We start from the raw sequence: 12,500 nt of genomic DNA, 5'->3' as shown, positions 1-12,500 counted from the left end.
TATTCCCTGGTGATATTAGACAATACCACAAATATTTTGGAGACCAAAAGAATTCATTTGGTATTTTTCATAAATAGGATAGCATTTAAAAATGCTGCCTTGGTGCTGTTATAATTGCTAATGCTCATCTTTGCAAAAAAGTGATGTTGTGTTCCTTAACAAAGGAGTGTTATGAAATTTTTGACAAATGATGAACATTTTTCCAGCAACTTTTGAGCAACTTCAAACTTCACTTGAATTTGAATTGACTGGAATTACAAATGGGATATTGAACAAGGTTATTAAGCACTGTTTGTGAAAATTATTAGTTTAATCATAGGGGGGTACTGTAGCATGACACTGGGGGTGTTACAAATATCCTCCACTACAAGAAATCTCGTCCCGAGATTTAAGTGGAGAAGTAAAGAGGAACTTCGGGGAACTAACCTTTATAGGGTTAATTATCTGGTGAACAATTCAGGGCATAAGGCGGAAGTATCTCTCGAGTTGAAACTTAATAAAACTTTGAGAGCAAAGTATGAAGGTACCATGAGAAGTTATAACGGGCAGGCAATCGTCTGATGCCAAATCAGAAGGCTAAAGGGGTTCGGAGCAACGAAAAGAAATATTCCATCTAATACCATACTAGATCATCCATAGGACGGTGGCTCGAGAATTTCATACGAAGCCAATTGCAAAGGATACTTCAGAATAAAGGTTGTACAAGGGAGTCAGGTTTTGATCCTGTGGAACTGTGGGTTATGGGCCCACCAGGTGTGTTCAGAGTAGGAAAAGCAGCGACATCTTACGCGGATAAGATAGCAAGGCATGTCATAGTATAGCATGTCTGTTATGTTGGCAATAACGTTGGTACCAAGGGCGAGGGACGAAGAGAACCATTTTCCTGCTCGTTGAATGAGGCAGACCAATAGGCAAAGTTCTCGTCCATCGGTGGTTACCGGAATGTCATCAACAATAGTAACAGGGTTTACTGACAGAGTTGTACACCGAGGTGTTTACATAAGCAGGAAAATATTACTGCTTATATCATAGATCACAAGAAAGATTAAACAAAGCAATGGAAAGAAAATAATGTGTTTACACACAAGAATTGGGAGTATATCTTTTCCCAAGGAAAAGTAGAGCATGATATACATGTCAGAACAACAAGTACATCACCATTTAGATGAAGGGGCAAGGAAATTCATGATGTTATCCATGCAACGGTGTGCGGATGATAGATCCAGGACCTTTGATAATGTGCTACCAATGTTCTTGTCGATATTCAGAATTCCACAGTCATGCTTCATGGTAGCATTGACATATGGTGTTTCTAGTAAGGTTGGATCTAAAGATCACAAGAGATACAAAGGAACATTTCCAAGATTATCTCTGAACGTAAGGAATAATCAAACACAACCGGGTCTGTGTTGGCAGAAAGTCAAGGATGTCATTGATGATATCACAAATCATCGAAGAGCAAGGATGGTATTTCTCAACATGAATTCGATTGACATCTCTGAAGAAATCAAAGTGTTGACGGCGATCACGACAAATTTTGTCGGGAGATTCTTGGAAGATGCCATCGAGCAGCGACGACAACAAACAAAAGGAAAGATGAAGTGAAAGGCAATGAGAACCACGGATATGACACAACTTGAAACCAAGCTTGTTGTTCAAGGCGAAATGATATGACGAGGAAGATCGACGTAAGCTTAGCTCATCGACGAAAATTGTGCTCCGGGAAGAACCAGGTAGCACAGTTATAATTTGGCATGATAATGATATAGCCGATCAGGCTAGGAATGACTTGAAGGATTATTAAACTCGTAAGCAACGAAAATTACTTAGAGTCATTGAATCAAAGTGCAGAATCGATCCACTTATCGGTATTCTCGGTTGATAAACAACCCAAATCCCATGAAGTGACAAAGACAGGGTAAGGTAGTACTCCATCAAAAGTCCATAAGATGTTGTGCAATGGCATGATATCCTCGAGATACCATGGGTAATACTCGAAAGTAGATCATAATAGAGGTTGGGCAGGCGTATTAACCGGCAGAAGACAAGTGATTTAACTTGTCCAAGAAATGGGACCAAAGAAGAACAATCATGGTCGGAACCATGGTTGCGAAGGATCAATTCACCGATACCAAATGATATTATATTAAGGAAATAGTTATTATTACAAGAAGCTTCCATGACAAGTTCCACATCGGGTCCATGGGCATGAACACAAAGGTTCAAGGTCGACTCCCACTTTTTCAATGCCTAACCTTTCATTCACTTCTCGTCTCTGAAGAAGTTGTAGAGTTGAAATTTTATCTGGCAAAACACCAGAAGAGTATGACTCGTGAAAACTCTCGGGTTCACATGGATTAAGGAAGGCATAGGTTCAACCCATAGGGGCATCTTAGGAACATTTGCAAAAACTTCAGAGGTAATTAACTCAAGCTCGGAAGCAAAGCATGGTTGACAAAGCAGAGAATACAATTTACCAACGGCAATATGTATCAGGGGAAGAGCGCACAAAATTTTGAATATGAAGGACACTGCCGGATAATAATCCAACAAAGGATTCAGCGGTCCTCAATGGATCTGATATGAGTATCAGTACTCAATCAGAAGAAGGAAAGAATGCAAAGGCATTCGATTATAGAAATATCTGGATAATTTGAAGTATATTAAATACAAAGGAATTGCAATTTCTATATCAGGGAATCAGAAGCAAAAGCTCTGATCAAGTATGAGTAAGTTGAATCGAACTAGATGGACAAGCAATCAAGGTTTGACTTGCCGAGAACCAGATCATGTCCAGAGTGGAGTCTAAGCCAGAAGGATAAATAATTACCAGGGAATAACTAATGAATGTGTGCATTCACGCACATGTCGAATCAATAGGATAAGAATGACAATCTCAAAGGAGTTTAATGAATATTGTTACACATTTGGAATTAACCATAATGCAAGACGATAAGGAAGAACGGGAGCAATAGGCTACTGAGTACTACCAGAAGATCGAATAGTATTCCAAAGAATTTGTGAAACACAAGAACAACCGGTGATGAACGGATCCCTGGTAAGCGTGAGGAATTATTCATACATGTATTCATGCGGAAAAGGAGCTGCAAGGCAGCAGGCACAAAGGATTCTCGGGGTAACGGAGAGTATTTTAAGGCATCTTGTAATAACAAGAGCAACAAGGAATGATTGTATGAATGACAAGTGTATGTAGTTATCCATAAGGATATATCGATGGTAGGGAATTGCAAAAGCAATTGGCACAAAGTCTCAAGAGAACATCGTAGAGTATCTTCAGAATCTTCTGGTGCACCAGGCGACCATCCGGAATGAAGGGGCTCTCCGGAGAAAGTCGTTACAAGAACCTAATGTAGTTAGTAAATTCATTTGACGCGAGTAGAAGAGAGTTTAGAGTCCCAGAGTATAGACGAGGAGTAAAAGATCCTAATACCACCCAATGGCGACGTGGGCCCGTAAGACACACAGCCATGTTAGTAAAAGTTTTTCAGTGACTAGACTCAACTTCGGCCAAGGAGTTGGAAAGGGGGCTACCTACAGGCAGTCGACTCTGATACCAACTTGTGACGCCCTCGATTCAATCGTACACTAATCATACATGCAATGTGTACGATCAAGATCAAGGACTCATGGGAAGATATCACAACACAACTCTAGACACAAATTAAAATAATACAAGCTTTATATTACAAGCCAGGGGCCTCGAGGGCTCGAATACATAAGCTCGAAAACACAAGAGTCAGCAGAAGCAACAATATCTGAGTACAGACATGAGTTAGACAAGTTTGCCTTAAGAAGGCTAGCACAAAAGCAGCAACGATCGAAAAGGCAAGGCCTCCTGCCTGGGAGCCTCCTAACTACTCCTGGTCGTCAGCAGTCTCCACGTAGTAGTAGGCACCAGAGGTGGCATCTGGCTCCTGGACTCTGACATCTGGTTGCATTAACCGGAAAGAAAAAGAAAGGGGGAAAAGGGGGAGCAAAGCAGCCGTGAGTACTCATCCAAAGTACTCGCAAGCAAGGATCTACACTACATATGCAACATTACCAAAGGAAGGCTGTATATGTGGACTGGGCTACAAAAATGCCAGAATAGAGAGAAGGCCTAGTCCTATCAAAGACTAGCATCTTCTAGAAACCACCATCTTGCAGCAACAGGAGGGAGTAGAGTAGCATAAAGTAAAGTAGTAGTAGTGTTATCAACCTCGGCCAGAGATCCTTTCTCGACTCCCTGCGAGAAAGCAATCCCAGAGCCATACTATCCATTTCTCATCACAATCCAATTCTCATCACAAGTATCCATTTCTAGTTGTATCGATCGGGATACAACTCCAAGTGTCCGTTACCGTAGGACAGGCTATCGATAGATGTTTTCTTCCCTGCAGGGGTGCACCAACTTACCCACCACACTCGATTAACTCCGACCGGACACACTTTCCTTGGTCATGCCCGGCCTGGACCAAACAATACGCCACAACCCGACCTAGGCATAATAGAGAGGCTAGCATGCCGGACTAAACCTATGCCCCCAAGGGTCATGGGCCATCTCCCCGGGAACTCCTGCATGTTGCGAATGCGGCCGGTGAGCAGACCTAGCTACCTCCCTGAAAAGGCAGGTGCTTACCAGTCCCACCCGGCGCGCGCCGCTCAGTCGCTGACGTGTGTTAAGCTTCGGCTCATGCATACGACGCAGAACGCCCATACTATGCCCACGTGATGGTTAGTGCTATCAGGCCAGAGGCCCCTCGGATCAAATATCCAAACAAATCGTAGTGGATTATGAACATGCGGTAACAAGCAGAGATGCACGAAAGATGTGACCCCATTGCCCCATCTCGAGGACTTGCGGCAAGGGCTAAGAATGCCCGGTCACGCCTCGTAATTATCTCACGGGCACCTTCCAGGTCAACCCGACTCCTCATCACTCGCAATTATGCTCGTGCGGGTACCCCTTAGGGTCGACCCGTCTTTAGTAACATGGTTCATTGTAAAGTCATAGTAATCATAGTAATTGTGTGTCTAAACATCAAGGGGAAAACCCAGGAATCACCCTTGGTGAATTCCACTCGATGTAATCATCAAGGTGAACGTAAGAGGAATCACCCCTGAGGTTCACACTTGAGGGGTTGCACGACAGAGTCGTATCGGAAGTGGTTAAGCCGGAATCACCCTCGATGACCACGACTGAATAGCTACACTACAGGGTTAACATCAGAAGTGCTGTAGAGGTCTCATCCTCGGCACTCGATAGTAACCCAGCAGTGTCGAGCAACTAAGGGAAAAGTGATGTGCGGTGCCAGGGCCTGGTCTTCGATCCCGTTGATCGGGTCTTCAATGATGAAGCAGGGGCAACAAGGACAAGGTGGGGGTCACTGATGGATCACTAACCAACCTATACTAAGCAGTTTAGGATAAGCAGGTAGGTAACAACAACATGTTACAATAAACAGACTATGCATCAGAATAGGAGCAAACAATAATGATAGCAAAATCTAATGCAAGCATGAGAGAATGGAATGGGCGGTATCGGGATGATCAAAGGGGGGGCTTGCTTGGTTGCTCAGACAAGGAGGGTCGTCGGTGACGTAGTCGAACATAGTGGCATCGACAGCCGTCTCGGGGTCTACCAGAAAGAAGTGACGGAGAGGGAACACCATAAATAACAGAGCAATCAAAGCATCATAAAGCATAACATGGTAAAACGCGGTTCTAGGAGCGATCTAACGCGGTGCTAGGTGATACAGACGAAGAGGGGAAATATCCGGGAATGTTTTCCCGGTTCCGGACGTATGTCAGACAAATGAACCGAAGGGGAAAGGTTCGAGGTTTGCTAAGCTAGGGACGTGTGGCAGACGAACGGTCCGCTTTTTCGGATTCGTCTCGTCGTTCTGAGCAACTTTCATGTAGAAAACATTTTCATCCGAGTTACGGATTATTAACTATGATTTTCTAAAGTTTTAAACAATATTCTAAAATTCTGGATTTATTATTAATTCGAAAATATTAACTGAAATTGCTCAGTGCACCCTGAGGAGTGCACCCAGCAAGGCTTGTTAGAGGCTGACAGTGGGGTCAGGGTCAAAGTCAACAGCCCAGTCAGCTTTTGACTGGTCAAAGGTGAGGTATGGCCCACATGTCATGGGCATCTAAATTAAAAAAATGTCTAGATTAAAATGGGGCCACATGTCATAGGCTATTAGGCTAATCTAACACTAAATTAATACTGACTAAACATCAAAATAATCCTAGAACTAATCTAGCTAATTAATTTACACCTAAACCAATTTGGGCCAGCCCCACACACACGTGCACACACACACACCACACTCACGCACGGCCATGGCCAGCAGCAAAGCAGCACAGCTTAGCAGCTAGCGAAGTAGCAGCAGCTAGGAGCGGCTGCAAGCAGGAGCAAGCAGCATCGGGAGTAGCAGTAGGCAGAGCAGGCAGCAGCAGCGCGTGAGCAGCAAGCACGCAGCAGCAAAGAAGGCACGGGGCTAGCCAAGGGCATGCAACGGCAGCGGCGGGGTGCGGCCAGTGGACGGACGGCGCGCGGCCGGTCGCGGCCGGACGCGGCCAGGGGGCTCGCACGGGGCGCTATGGCACGAGGCGCGAACACGAACCGTGGCCAATGGCCGGAGCTTGGGCGGTGCGGGGCTGCGCGGTGCATCGGTCCAGGGTGCTAGCGTGCACAGGGGGGTGCCCAAGAACGACGACTACGTCGACGGCCGAGCGACGGCAGTGTCGGCGTTCGACTGGATCGAGCCCACGGGCTCAGATGACGAACCGAGAGGCTAGGCGGAATCTACACAACTCCTGGAGCATGCTCGCATCGACAGACGGAGCTAGGGGACACGGCAGCGATGAGCCCGCCGGCCATGGCAGACGGCCGAGACGGAGCTCGCGGGGATGAGTACTAGGCGACGAGATTGATGGCGGGAACAGAGGGGAAACCACGTGGTGCTCACATCGGTGACGAGGAGCAACTTGGTGAAGCCGGAGCGGGTCGAACGGCGGGGGATCGAAGTGGCGATGAGCGGCGGCCGGAGCTTGAAGGAGCTGATGTAGGCGATGCAGGGGTCCTGGCTTAACCGACTGGGCGAGGAAGACGTAGCAGACGACGGCGGTGCTCCCAGACTCAGTCCCACGTCGCGGAGAGGACGGGGAGCGTTCGAACAACATCGGCCATAGCGGGGAGCTTCGGGCGATGCGCGTGGGAGAGAGGGAAACGACGCGATGAAGGGGGAAAAGGGGGCTAGGGTTTCCGGGGCAGTGCGGGCGATGCTCTTAACCTCCAGGGAGGGCCGCGGGATGGCCGACATGTGGCCGGGGCGCCATGGATGGCCTCCACGATCCCCCCTGCTTCTTGTAGCAGGAGGAAGGGGAAAAAGGGGTTGTTGGCTGCTGGTTTGGGCCTCCCAGGTAGCTAAGGCCCAGTGGGGGGATACAGGGGAGGTTTTCTCTTTTATTTAAACAACTTTCCTTTTTTGTTTTTTTTATAATCAGAGATGCGTAAGAAAATATTGGGCATGCCATTTTCTTTGGAAAAATATGTGAAGTGCCCCTTTTATTCCCTGGTGATATTAGACAGTACCACAAATATTTTGGAGACCAAAAGAATTCATTTGGTATTTTTCATAAATAGGATAGCATTTAAAAATGCTGAATTGGTGCTGTTATAATTGCTAATGCTCATCTTTGCACAAAAGTGATGTAGTGTTCCTTAACAAAGGAGTATTATGAAATTTTTGACAAATGATGAACATTTTTCCAGCAACTTTTGAGCAACTTCAAACTTCACTTGAATTTGAATTGACTAGAATTACAAATGGGATATTGAACAAGGTTATTAAGCACTGTTTGGAAAAATGATTAGTTTAATCATAGGGGTTTACTGTAGCATGACACTGGGGGTGTTACATGAAATCAATACCGCTTTGCTGAATCTTGTTATGAAAGATCAATTCGCCAGCCTTCCTAGGTAAGATGCCGCCACTCATCTAAACAATTTTGTTGATTTGTGTGATATGCAAAAGAAGAAAGATACGGATAACAATATTGTCAAATTGAAGTTATTTCCGTTTTCACTTAGAGATCGTGCTAAAGTTTGGTTTTCATCTTTGCCTAAAAATAGTATTGATTCTTGGAACAAGTGCAAACATGCTTTTATCTCTATGTATTTTCCTCCCGCTAAGATTATCACTCTTAGGAACGATATCATGAATTTTAAACAACTTGATCATGAGCATGTTGCCCAATCTTGGGAAAGAATGAAATTAATGCTTCACAATTGCCCTACTCATGGTTTGAATTTATGGATGACCATACAAAAATTTTATGCCGGATTGAATTTTGCTTCTAGAAATCTTTTAGATTCGGCCGCGGGAGGCACTTTTATGGAAATTATGTTAGGGGATGCTACCAAATTGCTTGATAATATTATGGCTAATTATTCTCAATGGCAGACCGAAAGATCTTCTAGTAAAAAAGTGCATGCTATAGAAGAAATCAATGTTTTGAGTGAAAAGATGGATGAACTTATGAAGATGTTTTCTCCTAAAAATACTCCTCTTGATCCCAATGATATGCCTTTATCTACTTTGCTTGAGAATAATAATGAATCTATGGATGTGAATATTGTTGGTAGGAATAGTTTTGGAAACAACGCTTATAGAGGGAATTTTAATCCTAGGCCTTATCCTAGTAATCCTTCTAATAATTATGGAAATTCCTACAATAACTCTTATGGAAATTTTAATAAGATGCCCTCTGAATTTGAGAGTAGTGTTAAAGAGTTTATGAATTCACAAAAGAATTTTAATGCTTTTCTTGAAGAGAAATTGCTTAAAGTTGATGATTTGGCTAGGAACTTTGATAGAATTTCTCTTGAAATTGATTCTTTAAAGCTTAGATCTATCCTCCTAAGTATGATATCAATGAGTCTCTCAAAGCCATGAGAATTTCCATTGATGAGTGCAAGGAAAGAACTGCTAGGATGCGTGCTTCCAAAGATGCCTTTATTAAAGTGTGTTCTTCCAATCCCTATGAAAATCAAGATGAAGATCTAAAAGTTATTGATGTGTCCCCCATTAAATCTTTGTTTTGCAATATGAATCTTGATGAATCTGAAGATTATCTTCCTTTACCTAGAAGGCATTCTAAGAATTCAGAGTTTCTAGATCTTGATGATGAAATTGATGAAAGTGGGACTGAGATAAATAAAAACCGTGATGTTGCTAAACCCACTATTTTGGATCTCAAGGAATTTAATTATGAAAATTGCTCTTTGATTGGTTGTATTTCCTTGTTGCAATCCGTGCTAGAATCTCCTCATGCTTATAGTCAAAATAAGGCCTTTACCGAACATATTGTTGATGCCTTGATGAAATCTTCTGAAGAAAAACTTGAGTTGAAAGTTTCTATCCCTAGAAAACTCTATGATGAGTGGGAACCTACTATTAAAATTAAAATTAAAGATTTTGAGTTTCATGCTTTGTGTGATTTGGGTGCTAGTGTCTCTACTATCCCCAAAACTTTATGTGATTTACTAGATTTCTGTGATTTTGATGATTGCTCTCTAAACTTGCATCTTGCGGATTCCACTATTAAAAAACCTATGGGAAGAATTAATGATGTTCTTATTGTTGCAAATTGGAATTATGTGCCCGTAGATTTTATCGTTCTTGATATAGATTGCAATCCTTCATGTCCTATTATTCTTGGTAGACCTTTCCTTAGAACGATTGGTGCAATTATTGATATGAAGGAAGGGAATATTAGATTCCAATTTCCCTTAAAGAAGGGTATGGAACACTTCCCTAGAAAGAAAATAAAATTACCATATGAATCTATCATGATAGCCACTTATGGATTGCCTACCAAAGATGGCAATACCTAGATCTATCCTTGCTTTTATGCCTAGCTAGGGGCGTTAAACGATAGCGCTTGTTGGGAGGCAACCCAATTTTATTTTGTGTTTTTTGTTTTTGCTTCTGTTTAGGAATGAATAATCCATCTACCTTCTGTTTGGATGTGGTTTTATATTTTAATTAGTGTTTGTGCCAAGTAGGACCTATAGGATAACCTACGATGATAGTTGATTTGATTCTGCTGAAAAAGAGAAACTTTACGCGCACGAATTTAATAATGATAAATCACAGGAACATGCTTTTGCGTTGATTCTTTTTGATGCTGATCAATAAAAAAATTGTACATGACTTCCTGTTTTGGTAGAATTTTTAGAGTTCGAGAAGTTTGCGTTAGTTACAGATTGCTACAGACTATTCTGTTTTTGATAGATTCTGTTTTTTGTGTGTTGTTTGCTTATTTTGATGAATCTATGGCTAGTAAATTAGTTTATAAACCATAGGGAAGTTAGAATACAGTAGGTTTAACACCAATATAAATAAAGAATGAGTTCATTACATTACCTTGAAGTAGTCTTTTGTTTTCTTTCTCTAATGGAGCTCACGAGATTTCTGTTGAGTTTTGTGTTGTGAAGTTTTCAAGTTTTGGGTGAATTCTTTTGATAGATTATGGAACAAGGAGTGGCAAGAGCCTAAGCTTGGGGATGCCCATGGCACCCCCAAGATAATCCAAGGACACCAAAAAGTCAAAGCTTGGGGATGCCCCGGAAGGCATCCCCTCTTTCGTCCACTTCCATCGGTAATTTACTTGGAGCTATATTTTTATTCACCAACATGATATGTGTTTTGCTTGGAGCATCGTGTATTATTTGTGTCTTTGCTTGTTAGTCTACCACAATCATCCTTGCTGTACACATCTTTTGAGAGAGCCATACATGAATTGGAATTTTTTAGAATACTCTATGTGCTTCACTTATATCTTTTGAGCTTGATAGTTTTGCTCATAGTGCTTCACTTATATCTTTTGAGCGTGATAATTTTTGCTCTAGTACTTCACTTAGATCTTTTAGAGCACGGTGCTGGATTTGTTTTAAAGAACTATTTGATCTCTCATGCTTCACTTAGATTATTTTGAGAGTCTTTAATAGCATGGTAATTTGCTTAATGTTAATATACTTGGTGTTTAAGATATGTGAAACTTTCTTTTGAGTGAATTGAATACTAAGATAAGTTTGATGCTTGATAATTGTTTTGAGATATGGAGGTGATAATATCAAAGTCGTGCTAGTTGGGTGATTATGAATTTGAGAAATACCTGTGTTGAAGTTTGCAAGTCCCGTAGCATGCACGTATGGTTAAAGTTGTGTAACAAATTTGAAACATGAAGTGTACCTGGCTTGTGCATCCTTATGAGTGGCGGTCGGGGACGAGCGATGGTCTTTTCCTACCAATCTATCCCCCAAGGAGCATGCGCGTAGTACTTGAATTTTTTATGACTTCTAAACTTTTGCAATAAGTATATGAGTTATTTTGACTAATGTTGAGTCCATGGATTATACTCACTCTGACCTTTCCACCTTTGCTAGCCTCTTCGGTACCGTGCATTGCCCTTTCTCACCTTGAGAGTTGGCGCAAATTTCGCCGGTGCATCCAAACCCCGTGATACGATACGCTCTATCACACATAAACCTCCTTATATCTTCCTGAAAAAAGCCACCATACCTACCTATCATGGCATTTCCATAGCCATTCCGAGATATATTGCCATGCAACTTCCACCATCATCATCATGACATAGATTACTTTTGTCATATTGCCATTGCATGATCTTGTAGTTGACATCGTATTTGTGGCAAAGCCACCATGCATTATTTTCCATAGATGTCACTATTGATTCATTGCACCATCTCGGTACACTGCCGGAGGCATTCGTATAGAGTCATATCTTGTTCTAAGTTTCGAGTTGTAATCCTTGTGTTGTAATCAATAGAAGTGTGATTATAATCATTATTAGAGCATTGCCCAAATAAAAAAAGAGAAAGGCCAAAAAGAAAAAAAGAAAAGGCCCAAAAAAAAGAAAATAAAAAGGGCAATGCTACTATCTCTTTTTCCACACTTGTGCTTAAATGTAGCACCTTGTTCTTCATGTAGCGAGTCTCATATATTGTGCTTCAAAGTAGCACCTTGTTCCTCATGTAGTGAGTCTCATAAGTTGTCTTTTTTATACTAGTGGGAATTTTTCATTATAGAACTTGGCTTGTATATTCCTACTATGGGCTTCCTCAAATGCCCTAGGTCTTCGTGAGCAAGCAAGTTGGATGCACACCCACTAGTTTTCTTTTGTTGAGCATTCATAGCTCTAGTGCATCCGTTGCATGGCAATCCCTACTCACTCATATCGATATCTATTGATGGGCATCTCCATATCCCGTTGATACGCCTAGTTGATGTGAGACTTTCTCCTTTTTTGTCTTCTCCACACAATCCCCATCATCATATTCTATTGCACCCATAGTGCTATATCCATAGCTCACGCTCATGTATTGCGTGAAGGTTGAAAAAGTTTGAGATTATTTAAGTATGAAACAATTGCTTGGCTTGTCATCGGGGGTATAGAAG

The sequence above is a fragment of the Triticum aestivum genome, chromosome 2B (assembly GCF_018294505.1).
Source record: "Triticum aestivum cultivar Chinese Spring chromosome 2B, IWGSC CS RefSeq v2.1, whole genome shotgun sequence".
In the NCBI taxonomy this organism is placed as follows: Eukaryota; Viridiplantae; Streptophyta; class Magnoliopsida; order Poales; family Poaceae; genus Triticum; species Triticum aestivum.
The sequence above is the reverse complement of the archived record's forward strand: the minus strand, read 5'-3'. Positions refer to the sequence as shown.